The following is an 18,928-nucleotide window of genomic DNA, read 5'->3' as shown; positions in this document are numbered from 1 at the left end:
CGACCCTAACAAGTTCACTTTTAAGAATGCTGGTCCACTAAATCAACCTACCATGAAGGATGACTTTGGGGGTGAGCATTCAAGATTCTCTGGTTTCAAATTGGGGTGTGCCACAGGTGTCCAGCCCTTGTCAGTGTCAAAAACTGACTTGGGTTGGGTTCTGTCCTTCGTTGTACTAATATTTTCTTCCCCATTCATAGATGAACTTTTTCTAAAATCTTTAAGAAGGGAAGCTATAAGCACTCAAGGAAATAAACCTAATATGGATGAGCAGAGAGCCCTGCTAACATAAGGTGATCACAGGTGCCAGTTGGTTTAAGCAATTTATGCCACTGTCCCAGTGTAGTTATTATTAGCATCCACTCTGGCTCAAAGCTGTGCCATTTTCGATGACATTGCATGAGGAAGCCATAGTTTTGAGCTCCTCACCCTGTGGCCCTGGGGAGTTGGCTGTCCTTGAAGAAAGAGGCCACAGGGTGAACAGGGCAGGCCTGTGGTTCTTCAGCAGCGTATAGGTCACCATCGCAACCAAGTGCCATCTGAATGCCTACTTCAGATCACTTTCAAACGCGTTTGTGCAACACGACCATCAGCAATTAGTGAAGTACAATTGAGTCATCAATGGCCACATTGCTGGTTATGTCAAAGATGGAAGAAATCCATCTTCTAAATGAAATGGAAAAAAATCATTTAAAAAGATGGTTCTGAGAGGAAAAAAATTACTTTCTCCTGTCTGGCTTTTCAACATTAAAACCAGGGATTGGAAGCCCAGCCATGATTGGGAAATGCTGCAGAAGCAAAACTGCGGGTCAATTAGAAAACAATCAGTTCCTCCCTAAGAAAAACATCCTCTTTGACACCTCCCTTTGTTGTGACAAATTATTTGCCTTGGTTTTAGGAGAAATGATGCTTACAGGGTAAAAATTTAATTACATTCAGGTGTGCTGGGTGAGTGGCCCAAGGAAACATTTTCTTTTTTTTCTGAACCACCATCTTATTTTGATGAGCAAATAGGAAGACATATAGAGATACAAATATTGGATATTTATTGAGGAAGTTTTTTGTCTCTAATTTAGATTGTATTTAATATATATATAAACTATATATATATATATATGGCAAGGAACTTAAAGACCCCAGTGGTGGACTGTTTGTGTTCATGAAAGCAGTCTAGAAATAGCTAAACCAACATTAATACTGTTGCCATGATTGATTAACTTAATGCACTAATTATTCATTAAAACTCTTCTACCCAGCCTCTGTCATCAATCAACAAATATTTACAAAACAGCTATTAGGTATGGGCAGGTTCCCACGCTGTGGTAAAATGCTAGAGAAAGGAAAAGAGAACAAACCCATTTCATCCTAGATAGGAAACTAAATGTAAAATGTTATTTGGCTCTGTGTGTAGACAATCTGTAAAATTAGAAACAAAAAATTAAAAAACCAAGTTGACTTATAGTGTATTTCAGTTACGTCAGAGAATCACAAAGTTGGTGATTAATGCAGTAGTGGTATGACAAATAAAAGGGATTGGATAGGGGAGTAAAGATGGAATAAACAAAGATTCCTTAATTCTTAAGAAAACCTCACTTTCTCAAGAAATCTACCATTGTTCTCATTCTATTTTTGCTCTGACTAAAGTGATGACATTTCCCTCCTAATTTCGGTTTTACGTTTACAGACTAATTCAAACTAACTTTTGTCACAAATGACCTGAGGTATTTAAAGACATAAAAATATCCAAAACTGTGATGAAAATTCCCCCCTACAAAATGTTTTTATACTGATTTCTCCTCCAAAACTATCTTTAATTGAAATATGCCAGCAAAACATTTCTTTTCTTTGTAGCTACACCATATCCTTCCATTCAAAAGTATTATAGTATTTGTGGTATACATTCTGCCTCTAAAGATGGAGCTTCTAGCTTAGCTTGAAAGCTTGAAACTGTTCAAGGAGAAAGAATAGCATAAGATGAAAAAAATAGTCTAGGTAATGTGTAATAATTTTTCAATGTTATCTTGAGTAGGGAGGGGAAAAAGGAACTTCTCTGAAAATTTTTTCTGACTGATGTCTCTATAGAGATCTGGACCTTGTACTCACTCATTTATAAAAAATATCACCTATTCATTTATGTGGGGCCTGGCAAGGAGAAAGGCAATTCTCCTGAGCTTAGGTCGATAAATCCTTGAAAAAAAATCTTTCCATTTTATAAAACGTAGGTGACCTCACACATTAAAAAGGAATTTATTTTCTATACAGATTATTGGTATTCAATCATTAAGTATCTTTTTTTCAATCATTAAAAATCTTTGAATAAACTCTATTACAATCTTCACGTAGACTTGGGACTGATTTTTCACACACGCATATATCTATGTAAATATATACATGGTTATGCAATTTGGCAAATATGTATATTTGAGAAATCAGGCTAGGGCTGAGGATTGTGTGTTTTATCATGATTGTGCGCTCTATAATAAAAGTCATGACCAAGGTATGGAAAATAAACTGATTTATACGTATGAAAATATTCAAAATCTCATTGCACCTGTCTCATAATATCCCTTTCTTGGGACTAATGATGTAAAAATTCAGGATTAAAGATCAAAACCCATAAATCATAAACAAAATGACACCTGCTTTTCTTCTTATAAATCATTTTTCTGAAACCGCAATGTATAACAGGGATGATAGGTCAATCCATCATGCCCGGAGCTAAATTCAACATTCGTTTCCAAGGATATGCACATTTAGGGAGCTGCAAACGCTCATTAATTTCTTCACAGATATTTGAGAACACAATCAGCAATGGGGTAAGAAGCAAAAGGAATTTTCTAGAAGATGCTGGTTTTTATTTTAATGAGGAGAAAGAGCAGATAGGTAGTTCACTGATCTGTGAAATACGAGCAGCCTCCATCCTAGGAATTTTGTTGGTGTTGCTATTTTTTTTTTTTAAGTTTGTAACTAAGCAACATTTCCCAAGAAAACTATGATGACTAGGGTCTGAAGTCCCTTGAGCTATATTTTCCTCTAACATATTTTAAATAAACAATAAATTCAGTTTGAGTTTGTAGCCTGAAAAATGAGGATCTGGAAATTCGGAAAGGATGCAGAAGAGAAAAAGAAAAGGGAGGTTAAGAGGAAAAAGAAAAAGGAGATGGAGAATGAAGCCAAAGATAAATTTATTGCTAGCCCCTAAAAGTTGGCCTCACTTAAAAAAAAAACATTTTTTTTAATTCTTTTTATTTCAATTCCCTTCCTCTTCTCTGCCCTCTTTGCTCATTTCCTAAGCATCCAGCATTCACCAGCTCTAATCAAACTGTCCGACAGCCACTAACACACTGAGCTTCCTACATCACACAGATCACACAACTTGAAAAGACAAGACCTGTCGAAATCTTAAAATCAGTGATTTTAAAACAGGCATGAATTTTTTTTTAAATGTTAAGACACAGAAAGACATCCCCCAAGGAAGCTGGTACAGCCCATAAGCCGTTTATTTCTTCACTTAATTTTTTCAGTAATTATTTAAGTGTTTCTGTCCTTAAAAGGTACCATTATGTCAGTTTTACCATCATCTCCCTTCTCCTTCCGGTGGTGTTTTGACTTCTATTGTAGAACCTTAGAGGTGTCTAAAATCTCCCAGTGACTGTGTTTGCTCATTTTGTTTATTTGTTCCCACAATCTCTCTTATGTTAGGAAAAACAGCTCCTTCTGGGAGAAGCAGATGAGGGGCCTGATTTTATAGGGGGGTCAAGAAGAGCATCATCTGTTATCTCCATTAATGCATACTCCTGCCAGACTAACTAGGTCAGAAGACATCCATAAAAATTTAATTAGCTGGTTAATCAGGTGGACAAAAGATCAAGTTGGATATATACAATTCTTGAAGGAAACACTAAGGAATTACCTCGGTGTGCTCCTTATCAAACAACCAATTCCTAGAACCGGAGCAAGTTCACTGCACCCCAATATTTCTGCCACCCAAGAGACAGAGACCCCCGCATCCCATGAGTTGTGTGTTTTTGGAAGATAATTTTTCTGCAAAGCAAACTGCATTTATTAATTAATGATGACTTTATCACTTTTATTAATCGAAACATCTACAACTACTAATCAGACTTTCCGATAGGCTATTTGCAGTCAGATCTTATGTGGCCAAAATTACTAGAAATTGCCTTAGTCCCAGGTTCTTCTTACAAAAAAAAAAATAACTTCACTGATTGCTATAGTAACATATTAGAAAATGTTCATTATTCAAGAAAGTCAAGTTACACACACTTTTGAGAAATTATTTGAGGAAATTTAAAGTCTGACTTTACAATTATTATTTTATCACAAGCACAACATTGATAAATTTAACCTCCAACTATGTTGTTCAGCTGACAGGAGAAAGAATAAATGAAAAATATAAAAGAAAAACAAATGTAGCTTTGCAAAATTTCCTCCAGGCTTTCTGATTAGGTGTTCTTCCCTCCTTGTTGCTGGGCAGAAAATTCAAGGGCGGTAAAAACAGCCTCATCAGGCGCCTGATTGGAGGAACTAATTTAGACGGAACATGAATGTGCTCACTCAGAAAAGGAGGAAGGCCTTGCACAGCATAATATGTGCATATATACGTATCATTTCCTTTGAAGAGCTTCTAAGTTATTTTCAATCATAACATGCTCACTCCTTATACAAAATGCTATGTTTCTGTCTCATCCAATCACAATGATTCCACAGGACTGACATTATGGAGGATGAGTACGTTTTACACAAATTTTCCAAATGTGATAGGTAGTGTATCATACAAAATGTTTGACAACTTGAAAATAAGTAGCTTCATGTATTAGCATATATTCTTTCTACAAGTTCCTTTAGATCTCTATCAGATGGCAGACACTCTTTGGTCTGTGTCTACTTACTGTTTGAGTTTCTACTATGCAACAGACACTAGAAAAACAAGAGCCAGAAAGACACACATTGTCCCTGACCTCATAAGGTTTAAGAAATAGGTTAATTACACACACAAAAAGGCTACATACCGAATGGCTCCAACTATACAACAATCTGGAAAAGGCAAAATCATGCAGACAGTAAGAAGATCAGTGGTTCCCAGGGAAGGGGAGGGGGGAGATGAGTGGAACACAGAGAATTTTTAGGGCAGTGAAAGTATGCTGAATGACATCATAATGATGGGTAAATCTCATTGTGCATTTGGCCTCATGCACAGAATGTCCAACACCAAGAGTGAACTGGTTGTGAAAAATGAACCAATCTGTTGGGAGACACGTTGATAATAGGGGAGGCTGCTCAAGTGAGAGGGGGAAAGGGTATATGAGAGAAGTCTGAACCTTCCTTTCAGTTTTGCTATGAAAACTGCTCTAAAAAGAAAAAGGCCAAAAAACAAAACAAAAAAACAACGCTGTATAACTTAAGTATATATAATTTTTATTTTTAAATTATACCTCAATAAAGCTGAAAACATTATCAAAAAAGTTTAACAGCAAAGAACTTCCTGACTATAACTTATGCTAAACATGGGTCTAAAAGGGATTATAAATGTTAATACTGACAGTATCATTTCTGGAAAATAAAAAGAGTAATATTCAGTGGTTGGGAGTTGTATAGACATCATTATATAAACATTCAGCGGGCAAGAAATCCTGTGTGCATGTGCCTATGAGTACTCACATATACAGACAACTATATTTAACACATCCAAAAAGAAGCTGAACACATTAAGTAATTAATGCTTGTCAGTTACTTTGAGTGAATGCCGTTTCATCAAATGCTCTATCTGTGGTAAGTAATAATAATAATCAAGATAATGGGCTGTCCAATTAGGTGGGTTGTTTGCTAGCGGTTCTACAGCACAGCATATGTTTGCCCAGAGCGCAGATATTTAAGTTTTTCTGAAAAAGGGAGACAAGCACTCATTAATTTTAGAGAAAATGTCTCCAATGTGACAGACACACTGATTTCTATAATGATTCTAAAAGTGGCTAATACCTACAGCACAGTCAGGATTGCTAACGAGGAAGAGGGGAGCTCACTTCCCTCCTCAATTACTTCTCTCAGGACTAAAATTCCTTGTACTTCACCCCCACCGCGGAAGCCATCGGACTTCCCAGATCACTTGGCTCTTCCCAATGTCTTCCCTGCCTCATATCAGGCTGCCATGGCTGCAGGAAGTTACCTGATCATAATAAACTAATTGTATTTCATTAATAATCCTGAATGGTTCAGAGATATTTGGGGGAGCAGGTGTGAGAACAAGAGGCCGACGATATGTTAATTTCCTTGTCAACAGGACTTTCTCAAGAAAGGACACTAACGGGACTTGGGAGGAGAAATATTCGTTTATCTTTAAAATGCCCTCAGAAAGATGGCTCTGGTTAAGGATTACCTGGAGTAAATAAAACCTCAGGTCAGCGATTCAAGGCTCCCCGGAGAAGGCCACCTAAGCTACACAGCTCTGGCCTGAAGTAGAGGCGGTAAAAGGCTCCCCAGCCTCAAAGGAAACCCACAAATCCTACCTACAGACCTCATCGACTTGGACTCAAAGACCACGTCCAGTGTGGGGAAGCAAGGCCTGGTAAAATGTCCTTGGCCTCACAGACCTCGCTCTGCCTCCATGTGCTACTTGACTGCCTGTGACCTTGGTCATCATGGACTGCTGGCACCACAACCTAAACCCTTACCTCCCATCTCTTCTTCAGACAGACCAGCCAAGACCAGACCAGCCTTAGATCTCATCCCCCCCAATACCTGATCACTGGCTGCAAGCGTGAGGCACCCCATGCCTGCTTCCCACCATTACACAACCAATCAGTGTCCAGACAGACAACAGGTATCAGCCTAGTCAGTTCTCTGCTCCTCATTAAAAAATATTGTTGCCAGGCCAACATGGCTTAGTGGTTGATGCTCGACCTATGAACCAGGAGGTCACAGTTCAATTCCCAGTCAAGGCATATACCTGGGGTGTGGCTCGATCCCCAGTAGAGGGTGTGCGGGAGGCAGCTAATCAGTGATCCTCTCTCATTGATGTTTCTCTCTCTCCCTCTCCCTGTCTGAAATCAATAAAAATATGTTTGGGGGGTTTTTTTTTAAAGATTGTTAACTTGCCAATTGGAGAGACAGATGCCCCCCTGCCCTTCCCTGTGCCTGGACTCCACCAATTCCACATGCTGGAGTCTTTCAATTGAAAAGCATTCCCTCTCACTACCAATGTCTCTGTTTTTCAACACGTTTTATTTGCAAGTGTCAGAAACCACCTCACGCTAGTTTTAGCAAATGTAGTGAATTTATTAATTCCTATAACTGGGAAGCTAGGCAACAGAATCTGGCTTCAGGCCCCAGGATCACATGAACCAGGAGCCCAGGTGGCTGCTCGTCTCCCTCCAGCCATGGCCTTGTCTCACTCTCCTGTCTCCCTATGCTCAAACCTGCCTCCATCTCCAGGCAGTTGCTCTGGTTACAGAGGAATGCAAACTTTGCATTGTATATATTTAGGTTTACAGATTGCCCGGAGCGTGTGATTAACAAGCTACTGCAGTAGGGAGAGATGGCTGAATCAGATTATCAAAAACACTGACTTTTTTTTTTTTTTAATAGGATCTGGGACAATGGACCCACAGTGAGACAGAAAAGAAGAAAAATAACCTGTGGGCCCTTGTACGTCTTAAGTGGTAAACAACCAAAGCTTTCTGTGAGTTGTCAAGAATCCTCACGTTATTTTATGACAAGGTTTCAAATACATTAAAAACTTACTTTAACATAGTAAATATACAGGAAGTACATATTCAAAAAAAAAAGGAAAAGAAAAATCTCTAGGGCATGGCTGCTGTTCTGTCTTCTCTAGATTTTCAAGGCATTTATACAGAAACATCAGGAAAAAACTCCACCCACAGGAAAAAAAGAAAAGGTGAGATTATGTAGTAAAATACCACTTATGTTAAAAATTTGACATAGCAAAACCAAAGCGATACAAATTTAGTACTTTAGAATGGTCTTTTGTAGACATATTTTTTATATATAACTTAAATCTATTGGTATATGTATCTATCTATTACACCTATACATATCTAGATATACATGTAGATATATACCAACACACATATCTATCTGTATTCGAGAGCAAAGCTTTGGCCTGTGTCGGCGGGGAGCAGGAAGGTCAGGAATTACGGAGAATTGGAAATTTGATTTAAGGCAGTTCTTTCAAAGCAGGAGCTTGATTAGGAAATGGCAAAGACTCAAGATACACTAGTTGAGGGCTGGTGGGAGTCTTCAAAGAATCGAAGGGCTCAACCTCAAATTGCAATTTCAAATTAACCTGTCTTTTCTCTTCAGGGACAACATAATGAAAGCAATTTGGCAGAAACATGACCTTTGATCCTTGAGGCCTATTAATACTTCCCTTTGAGGAGTAGATGAGTCTTTTGAGAAAAGACTATAATGAACAATCAAACCATTTGTCTAGGCAGAGCGGCCCCTGAAAGGCAAAGGGATGCTAATGAACGAAGACAGTGAAATGGTGAAGAAGTCTGGGGATTGCCCACAGAAAGGCCTGGCTTCCCCTCTCAGTGCCCAGGCTGAGCGTGGAGATAGTCTTCATTCTGGAACTCTGAGCTGCGTCACGCCACCGTGCAGACCAAGTAACTGTGCTGTTGACTGGGGCGAGGTCACATGTCCTTCCTAGCTCAGATGCGATGCTGCATGGCAGCCTGGTTAGGGCTGATCCCGGTGACAGGCTGGGAGTCTGGATCAGCAGCAGTGTGACCACATGCAGGAAGCCCTGGTGGCCCAGGCCAGCAGGTGCGACCTGGAAGAAAACTGTTTCGGGGGGCGGGGGGATGTGCATGAGCCCAGGAGCACACATGGGGATCCTGACAGACCTAACCACAAGCCTTTCTGTAACTTCATGTAGTGCCTTTGTGATTTGGGCAAATCACTGAATCTCTCTGAGCTCCTGTTTCTATTCTTATCATGGAAACAACACACACAAGACGTTAGCACAGAACAGACCTCACAAATATTTTTCCCCTTTTCCTGTAAATCTACCTACTATGGGAAAAAAGTTACCTAAAACATAATATTACAGAAGCATTTATTTAACAGCAAAGTATGGATTAAAATGTGAGGCGCAGTTCTACTGAGTAATCAATAAGAAGAGTGTTTCCACTGTAAACATAGCTGTCTGCTGACTAAAAAATAGACATTATGTTTCATTATATTTATCTGCCATCAATCAGAACTATTTCTCAACAAGTATAAAGTTTTAGTTATGCAAGACAAATATGTTCTACACATTTAGCTGCACAACAGTGTCTGAAGTTAACAACACGGTATTGTGTGCTTTGAAATATATGTTAACAGTATAGATCTCATAATAAGAATTCTTACCACCAAAAGCAAAAACAGCTAAAACCATAAAAAGAAACCAGGAAATTGTTGGAGGTGAGAGATCGGTTTAGTTGCTTGATTGTCGTGATACGTATGTCCAAACTCATCACAAAGCATGCATTTAATCTGTACAATGTTGTATATTTCAAGTATACCTCCATAAAGCTTAACAAGTATCTCACTGAATTTCTAAGTTTCCACTAAAATCAGTTATGAAATTCAGAGCTCCCTCACAGGTATTATAACTTCATATAACCAAGTTCCTGCTGGATATTTACTTATAATAAAGAAAGCCTTAATGACATTTAAGTTCATTTCACTTATTTAAAGTTTTAACTAAAAAAAAAAAAAGCTTCCTTGCTATTTTTAATCCAGATATATTTGGTATGAAGATGTAATTGCAATTTTAAATTAACTTGTCTTGTTCCTTCAGGGACAACATAATGAAAGTAATTTTGTAAAAAACTGACCTTTTCTCTATAGTCTTCAGCAAGACATGCCCCACCAAAAATTATGCAATATTCTAGGTTCTTTTTTTTCTGGGGGAAAAGGTATATGTTCAACCCGCTACAATTTCACAGCACTTCTCTTGGGCTGATTTCTAGTATTAATTCAATTATATGCATCATTTACATTTAAAATCAAAACATCAGACCCAGCACCAAGTGTAGGGATGCTTCTTCCTAAGCAGGGTTCACCTTTTCACCAAGGCCTGACTGGAAGCTCAGCCCTGAGCCCTTAACAATGGCGTCCATATGTGCTGTTGTAGAAGTTATTCTGGGTGACCTCTTTTGAGTCCGTATCTCCATTCACCTCAGGTCAACATTATGGCTGATTAGAACGTAGCAGGATAGAGGCTGGGATTTGAACCCCAAGATTCTGATTTCAGGGTTTATGCTTCCCTCAAGGCACAGACCTAGGCTGCGGGTTTGATACCTGGTCAGGTAGTGTACAGGAGGCAAAAAAACTGATAGATGTTTCTCTTGCAAGTGTGTATATATATGTATATATATATATATATTGGTTAATCCTCCCTGAAGGATATTTTTTCATTTATTTTTTGGGGGAGTGGAAGGGAGGGGACAGGGGGAGAGAGGAGAGAGAGGGAGAGGGGGAGGGAGGGAAAAAGAGAGAGAGAGAGAAATGTTGATGTGAGAGAGCCACATCAATTGGTTGCCTCCCCAATGTGCCCTAACAGGGGTGGGGAACCTGCAACCCAGGTACATGCCCTTGACCAGAATCGAACCCTGGACCCTTCAGTTGCCAGGGCCACCATTCACTATTCTTAGATGCTACATTTGAGTGACCTTAGTAATCAAGGAAAACAAAAGCATCCACACAATACGTTTTGCATTTGGCAACAGGAGCTCTGTGTTGAGAATCTAAACGAGGAAGCAGTGGGTGTTGGAAGCCAGCTGGCTGGCTCCCTCTATGCACCACCTAAAGTGTCGCATGGCAGCATCAGTGCTAAACACTCAGTCACATGGCATTGCATCAGGGTAGCCTGTCACTCAAATTAAAAGCCTGCATCGTCTTCCAGGGGAAGCACACACATTCTGGGAAAAGCCGAAGAAGAAATTCAGCTCACGTTTTAGCAGAAGATGGTGAAATGGGTTTTCTGTGTTCTGTGTGCATCTCTGCTCACGACAGAAATCAACATGTTTCTTTAGCAAGATCCTCTCCCTGATGTAACACCTGTTTTGTTGCTCAATGTATGCTAATTACAGGTGGCAGTCATTCACAACACGTTTAGTTAGTGCAGGGATCTGAAACCTTTCCCCCCAAACCATGTGTGTGTGTCTGTGCCCGTGTCCATGTGTGTGTGTGACAGCTCATGATACTGTTATGTTAATTTTGTTCCTCATAATAGAACATGCCCTGATTTGGTAATGGCATTTTACAGCAGACTTATCTGATAAGAAAGCAGACATACATTTTTGACGTGCATTGATTTTTATCATTTGCATAATTGCTGGTAGACCAAATATTGGAACTGCAGCTGAAACCTAAAAGGGTGGCATTTTAAATTCATCTGCATAGACAGTCACTTCAGAACGGAGAGATAAATTGTCTTTCCTAAGAAAAGAGAGAACATCTTCTGGTAAATATCTACGGAAAGCATTTTCCAAAACCTAACCCTCCTTGTTGAAAAAGGGCCATTCCTCCTTAGGCAGGTCCCTGGTTACAGGTTTGAATCTGATAACAGTCACATACAAAGGGGTGTGTTTTCTATTCCATGGAACTGACTGCAGACAAAATTCACACATTTTCCCATTCTGTCTTTGAAATAAAATGAAACCACTTAAGCGACTTAGGTGGATTCGTGTTAAACGGGTAAGAAAAGGACTGCAAGGCTTTTAGGAAACTGTCTGTCCATGGTCTCTGGTCCAGGTGGAAAGGACTGTGGCAGCTAAAAGGGCCCTCAGCTCGTTTCTAAAACCAGCTTTAGACCCGGTCGGCCTGGTTCAATGGTTGAGCCTTGACCCCTGAACCGGGAGGTTATGGTTTGATTCCTGGTCAGGGCACATGCCCGGGTTGCAGCTCCATCCCAGTGGGGAGCGTGTAGGAGGCAGCCAATCCATTGATGTCTCTCTCTCTCCCTCTCCCTTTCTCTCTGAAATCAATAAAATATATTAAATCTTTTAAATAAAAATAAAAAAAATGAGCTTCAGGCCCGCATTGCTCTGCAGTGACGTGTCCTGGACAGCATGATTTGGTTTTTCTAAGTTGGTTCTTTCTAATCGAAGGGATAGTGGAGGCCGTTACAGGAAGAGGAGGAAAGGAAGAGGACTAAATGTTGTAATGGGATCGACGGGGCAGCCTCGTGTCACCCAAGAAAGAAGGCCCCACGTCCTAACCGAGAATGCAAACTGGGAGTCCCAGGAAGCTCAGCTGATGAACAGATTGTAACTACGGGTGTGCCTGTGCCATGGAACTTCGCTTTGCTGCACCTCACAGGTGCAGTGGGGTTTGTTGCTGTTGGTTTTGTTGGTTTGCTTTTTACAAACTACGGGCAAGATGCTTCACCAGCAAAAAGATTACAACACGCTTTACTGCAACACTGGCTGTACTACCTGGCCTGGAAGCGAACCCACAGTCACACATGGGGTGTGCCTCCTGGAAAAATCTAAAGGATCTGTGTCTGTCACCGATACGTGGTATTCCTCATTGATGAATAAACAAGGATGCTGCCAAAGAAAACATAACTACAACACTCTAGCGTGACTCCTCCACTGCTCTCCTAAGGCGTGACCACAGGCTGTGAGGCCAACCCCACAAGTGTCTCTCTTACCTGCTGCAGGTTGAAGGTGTGACGTGGGTCTCCCGGGCCTGATTCAGGTGGTCTGGGCTGGTTATGCTCTGGAGGGTCTGGGGAGAATGTTCTGTGGTCTTTCCGGACTCTTCCAGGCCACCCACATTGCTTGGTTTTTGACCCCCACCCCTTCTTCTGGCCTCAAGACCAGCAATTGCGCATCTCCCTGACCAGCAGTTTTCTCCTCTTCCTCTGTGATCTGAGCAGTGGGAGGTGCTGGGCTTTTAATGAGTCACATGACCAGATGGGATTCACCTGGATAGTGCAAGCTACTCTCCCCACCTGAAAGCGTTTATCTCTAATAGTACCTGCAAAGCCCCTTTCACCACAGAAGGAAATTTATTCACAGGTATAGATGTTTAGGCGGCCGTTATCCTGTTTCAAAGACATTAATGTTTGTTGCTTTTTCCCCCAGTGAATTTAAATTCTTTTCAACAGAATATTTTAAAAGTCCTGTTCAGTTGCTGTCTTCCACAAACCAGCCTATATAGACACCAATTTGCTTACCATTAAAAACAAACATAATAAAACATAGGTTATTTTACATTACAGGTTAATAGTAACTAACTTCCAACACACTTGGAATGTCTAGTCGTGACCAGTTTTATACAATCGAGATGGTGGATGATCGTTTCACTTCTGGTACAATAATAAGCCAGACTTTCTAAGAAATTACTAAATAGGGAATCAAATTCAGCGACAATCGCCATTTGTTCCATCTGCTTTTGTGTGAAATTCTTTTGAGAGACAAAGCCCGAAGCATAAAACTAATATAATTGACCAATGTTAAAAATATAACAAAAAGATAACCTGGCATAGCTAGCCCCACATTTTCAATAAACAAGACACTTACACAGGGCCGATTCCTGGCGAAAGTCCTCAGAAGTCAAGGCCGAGAGTCCTGCCCACACCAATGTTCTCATGTAAGGTCTTTGAGGCCCATAATGAACCATTTCAAAGCAGCATCACTCCTGCCTCCTAGGACATAGGAAGAGAGCGTCCTTAAGTAACACCAGATCATGGCATGGGGTTGGTTCTTACATTTGTTCTGTATTTACACAAACTCTGAGTAGGAAGCTAGGATTTAACCCAGTTCTGTGATGGTCCAACTTGGCCCTCCAGTGACTGTCAAATTCGTACATTCCTAGTTGGGTGTCAGATCCACATTGTGGCTTGACATTGTAATAGTTAATAAAGAGTATAAAGGAAATAAGGTGCTAGAGAAAAAATCCAACTGCCTGGACACTGTGTTTCTTGAGCAAGGATAGTCAAGATTTTGGAGAGTGGAGAAAATGGAAAACTCGTCTAGTCCTCGACATGGTTACTTTGTAAATCAAAGCAGGCCTTGACAGTGCAGAAAGTTCCCGTTGTTCGACATTATCCCCAAATCATAGAATCAATAGGATTGTCGTCAACAGGAATGCAATGTATTTGTCAGCTTGGCCTTTTAAACTGTGGTCCAACAGCACACTGATGTAAAAGCAATGCTTATTCTGGAAGCAATTGAAGAAAAAAAGGAGGTTGTGTTTGAAGAGCAATAAGTAGAAATCTTTATGCTGGCATACATTTTTTTGGAGTATTTGACCCTTCATTTGTTTTATCCCCTAAAGTTATGGCGTAGCCAGGATTCATACAACCCAGCTCATCAATACAGAGCGAAGAATCTAAACCTGTGCCAAAAGATTTGGAGATCTGAGGTAAGGTTTCTTAGGAATGGAGACCTGGGACTTTCAGTAATTTATTTACTTGTCAGAGAAATCTTTCTGAATTTCTTGATGGCTATCACCTAAATCACCACACCAAGGGAATTACCTAGAGCCTAGCCATCTGTTATTTTATTTATAAGGCATTGATTCCAAGAATAAATGATGTCATATTGCTTCCCATGTTCAATGTAACCTTGAATAAGCCCTCAAAAATCAACAATGGAAAACCAAACCTAAAGTTGGAAAATTATGATCAAACCTATTTATGTGCCCATTTATATCACAGGAATTATTAGATGTTTCTAAGACTGAATCTGCCAAAACAGACCTTCCTGATAAGAATGGGTACTAAACAGAGTTTGACAAACTTTGATATACTTCTCTTTATCCCTTTTAGTTTGTTTTTCAAGATGTATGTATTAATAAGCATCCATTTTCACATGTCTTACATAGTAAGTAAATAATACTGAAAGGTCATATTATAAAACACCCATATTTCAAGAGCTACATAAAAGACATGCCAATTAATGTCATTCTATCCCCTCACTCAATTAAAAGAACGAGTTGAATTAAAAAAAGAAAAACTAATAAAACCACAAAAACAGACTCCTACATCTTTTTTAAAAAAATATATTTTATTGATTTTTACAGAGAGGAAGGGAGAGGGATAGAGAGTCAGAAACATCGATGAGAGAGAAACATCGATCAGCTGCTTCCTGCACACTCCCCACTGGGGATGTCCCCGCAACCAAAGTACATGCCCTTGGCTAGAATCGAACCTGGGACCCTTGAGTCCGCAGGCCGAAGCTCTATCCGCTGAGCCAAACCGGTTAGGGCCAGACTCCTACGTCTTAATGCAACCTACTTCAATCTTCAGAATAATGCTACTGAGATATGGGAAGTAAAATTATATGTGCAGGACTTGGTCATTTGTGCACACTTCCCTGGGCTAACAACCAATCTAGGCACTAAACTTCCGTCTTATCTTCCTCTGAAGGGGAACACTTCTTCTCTGTTAAGACCAGTTTATGTTTTAATGATCACAGGATACTTGCTTAAGCTCTCCCTGGCGCTCAAGACCCATGCCAGTCAATACATGACTTCTGGCTTAGCTCACTACACTCGGTGTAAACAAGTGCATTTGTGTGGCAACACATCTTAAACCTGTTTTGTTCTCTGAGACACATCTAGACTCACCGTGCAATCTCTTACTCTGAAAAAGTATCTATAGTGTATTCATTACCTAAACAGCTAGATACAGTCAGACACCCAGGTGTATCATGTCCCATTTCTCAAATCTAATTTTAAAAGGTTTTTGATTATGTAATTTTTAAAGCAAATGAATATAACTTAAAAAAAATCCTACATAAAAAAAAATCCTACATAATAAAGGCCCAGCGACCAAATGGCAGAAGAAGCAGAATGACCAGTTGCTATGATGCACACTGACCACCAGGGGGCAGACGCTCAATGCAGGAGCTGCCCTCTGGTGGTCAGTGTGCTCTCACAGTGGGAGTGCTGCTTGGCTGACTGGGATGAGTGGCGCTCCCACAGCCGGCCAATCCCTGCAGGCCACGCCCCCCACCAGTGCATGAATCCTGTGCACTGGGCCTCTAGTAATAAAATTAAATAGAAGAAAGGCCATTGAGCCCTGACCAGTTTGGCTCAGTGGATAGAGCGTCGACCTGCGGACTGAGTGGTACCAGGTTCAATTCCAGCCAAGGGCATGTACCTTGGTTGTGGGCACATCCCCAGTGGGAGGTGTGCAGGAGGCAGCTGATCGATGTTTCTCTCTGATCGATGTTTCTAACTCTTTATCCTCTCCCTTCCTCTCTGTAAAAAATCAATAAAAAATATATATATTACCAAAAAAGGCCATTGACTTCCCAGTCCTATGGCACTCAATTCCCACGAAAATAAATTAGAAGATCAGTGGAAAAGGAGTGTTCAGTATAATGTGATAGTTTATTAACTCATGGGTGTTGTGTGGTGATACCATTGTAAGGATCTTGGTAACTCATGAGAATGCTCAGCTCACAAGACTAACCAGTGTATTAGGAGATACCATAAAGTTTAATGTAAATCCTGTAATTCCTTGCATATCAGAGAATATGCAATAAGTAACAGGGAGGGAAGGAGTGATTAATATTAATATAAATGTCTAATTGCACTTATAAAAAATATAAAAAACATCAAATTTTGAAATATTTTAATTCATGTCTGAGTTGTAATAAGATGTCAGAGAGCCCTGCCGGTGTGGTTCAGTGGTTGCCCGTCGACCTATGAACCAGGAGGTCACAGTTCGATTCCTGGTTGGGACACATGCCCAGGTTGTGGGGGGCATGCAGGAGGCAGCCAATCAATGATTATCTCTCATCATTGATGTTTCTATCTCTCCCTCTTCCTTCCTCTCTGAAACCAATTATATATATCTGTATATATATATATGCCAGAAAAGAACAAAAATATATAATTCATTTTTTATTAGCCTACCAATATTAAACTTCAATTCAAAAGTGTACTTTAAAGACAAACTTAAACAGAACTGCATGTGATCTAGAATGGGCCTTGCTCATCAATCTGCATCACCCCATCAGAGTACATTTCAAGAAGTTTGTCAAGGGGGCCCTTGGGAGACACTGGGCACGTGTGTGTAAAATAAAATGTAACCCATCCTAGGACCCTACCTAGATCCAATTAAAAAAAATGGACCAAACAAGGAATTATTCTTCACTAGGATTTTAGGTTTCTTTGATGAGCTTTTAAATGTTTGTTTATGAATCATTAACCACTTAACAAAAAGGGTGAAGGATTGTAAGACTTAATACTGCATATGTTACCACTGAGGGATAATCAAAAATGAATGTAAAATGCCCTGTTGCATGGGTCAAACGTAAAACGACACAAAAAGTTCAGTGTATGCAGCACTTTTTGATAAACACAAAGTAAGTTATACCAAAATTATGAGGAAATTATTAAATCTGATTTTGCTTCTTTAAAAATGTCTGTCCTCTCTTAATCATAAAATAAAGTTCATTTGCTTTTTAAAGGACTTTAAATGCAGTACTTTAAATATCACCCATTAAGCAAGAAAAAGGATAAAAATAATTATAATTGTGTTTAGTGATTCTACTTTGTTTGCATCTATTCCTGGTTTTCTCTTCCAAATTATTTATTCTCTTGAATGGAGTATAGATAGATCACTATTGGCCAAAGGAAGCTCCAAACGATGAAAGCATTCCCCCATAATGCAATGACGGGACACTTCAGATAGTAATGTATGTGCACCAGACTCCAATCGCTATCCTTTGCTTTCTTTGAGAAAATGTTGCAAATAGGTTTCTTCCAAGAATGTCTGAGTCAGGATGGTAATAAAATAAGCAGATATTTTTCATAATAAAACTCTGACTTTATGACTCTTACAAAACAAAACAAAAAAACTTTCTCTATTTCCAACTCTGTACATCTGGTTCCCATTCCAGACATCAAAATTACCCTCTTTAAAAAAAAAAGAAGAAGAAGATAGGAAAGGTGAAGCTAACAGCTAAGAGCCTCAGTACTAGGAAAGACTGTCTTAGGCAGAAGCATCTTATTTAATCCGCAGCCAGAAGAAAAACCAAGCCAGCACGTTGTGTAAACGGTTTGATCTAAATAAAGTAAAACCCCAATTGTTATTTCGTAATTGTTTGTAATGTGTTCCTTAATAGTACAATTATCGTGTAGTAATCCCATCAAGGGTTTGCGGGAAATTTACCCTGCTGGCTAGGTTCTTTACCTAAAGATGCTAATGCAAACCTCAGGCTGAGAATTGTGACATATTGATCTATGGGCTGGCAAACTGCAGGTTAGCAGAACTGCACATTCTGCAGGTCAAACAATTCTCCGTATTCCAAAGCAATATTCAGGTGTGCACAGCTGCTCTACACGTAAAGTGTCAGCCTGTGGTTTCATCCACTCCATAAATATGTATTGAGCCCACTCTGTGTGGCAAGGATTGCTTTGGGGACCTGGGACACTGTGGTAAACAAGGCGTAGCTTTTGTAGGCAGAGCATTTATTCAAGGAAATACTTTGTCTTCTGAATTAAGGGGGTGATTCTTTTTTTAAAAAAAGTGTTTTTATTGATTTTAACCACCTTCCCTCTGAGATTCTGCAGTCTGTTCCATGCTTCTGTGTCCCTGGATCTATTTTGTACATCAGTTTATTTTGTTCATTGGATTCCATATATGAGTGAGATCATGTGACACTTGTCTTTCTCTGACTGACTTATTTCACTTAGCATGACACTCTCCAGGTCTAAGGGGGTGATTCTTTAATGGCACAAATAAGTGCATGTTAGGTTAACGACCAAACTTTTTCTAATGGTTTCCCATAGCATGTCATTCTTCTCAATTAAGGCTTGCAATGACTAATCCTTTTGCCTAATAACCTTTCCCTGTAACTACCAACGTCTCATCTGAGGCAGAGAGGAAATAATTTGAACAAACGTTTCCTAACATCCTACTCAGAACTTGGAAAGT

The sequence above is a fragment of the Myotis davidii genome, unplaced genomic scaffold, assembly GCF_000327345.1.
Source record: "Myotis davidii unplaced genomic scaffold, ASM32734v1 scaffold174, whole genome shotgun sequence".
NCBI lineage: Eukaryota > Metazoa > Chordata > Mammalia > Chiroptera > Vespertilionidae > Myotis > Myotis davidii.
Note: the sequence above shows the minus strand (reverse complement) of the source record.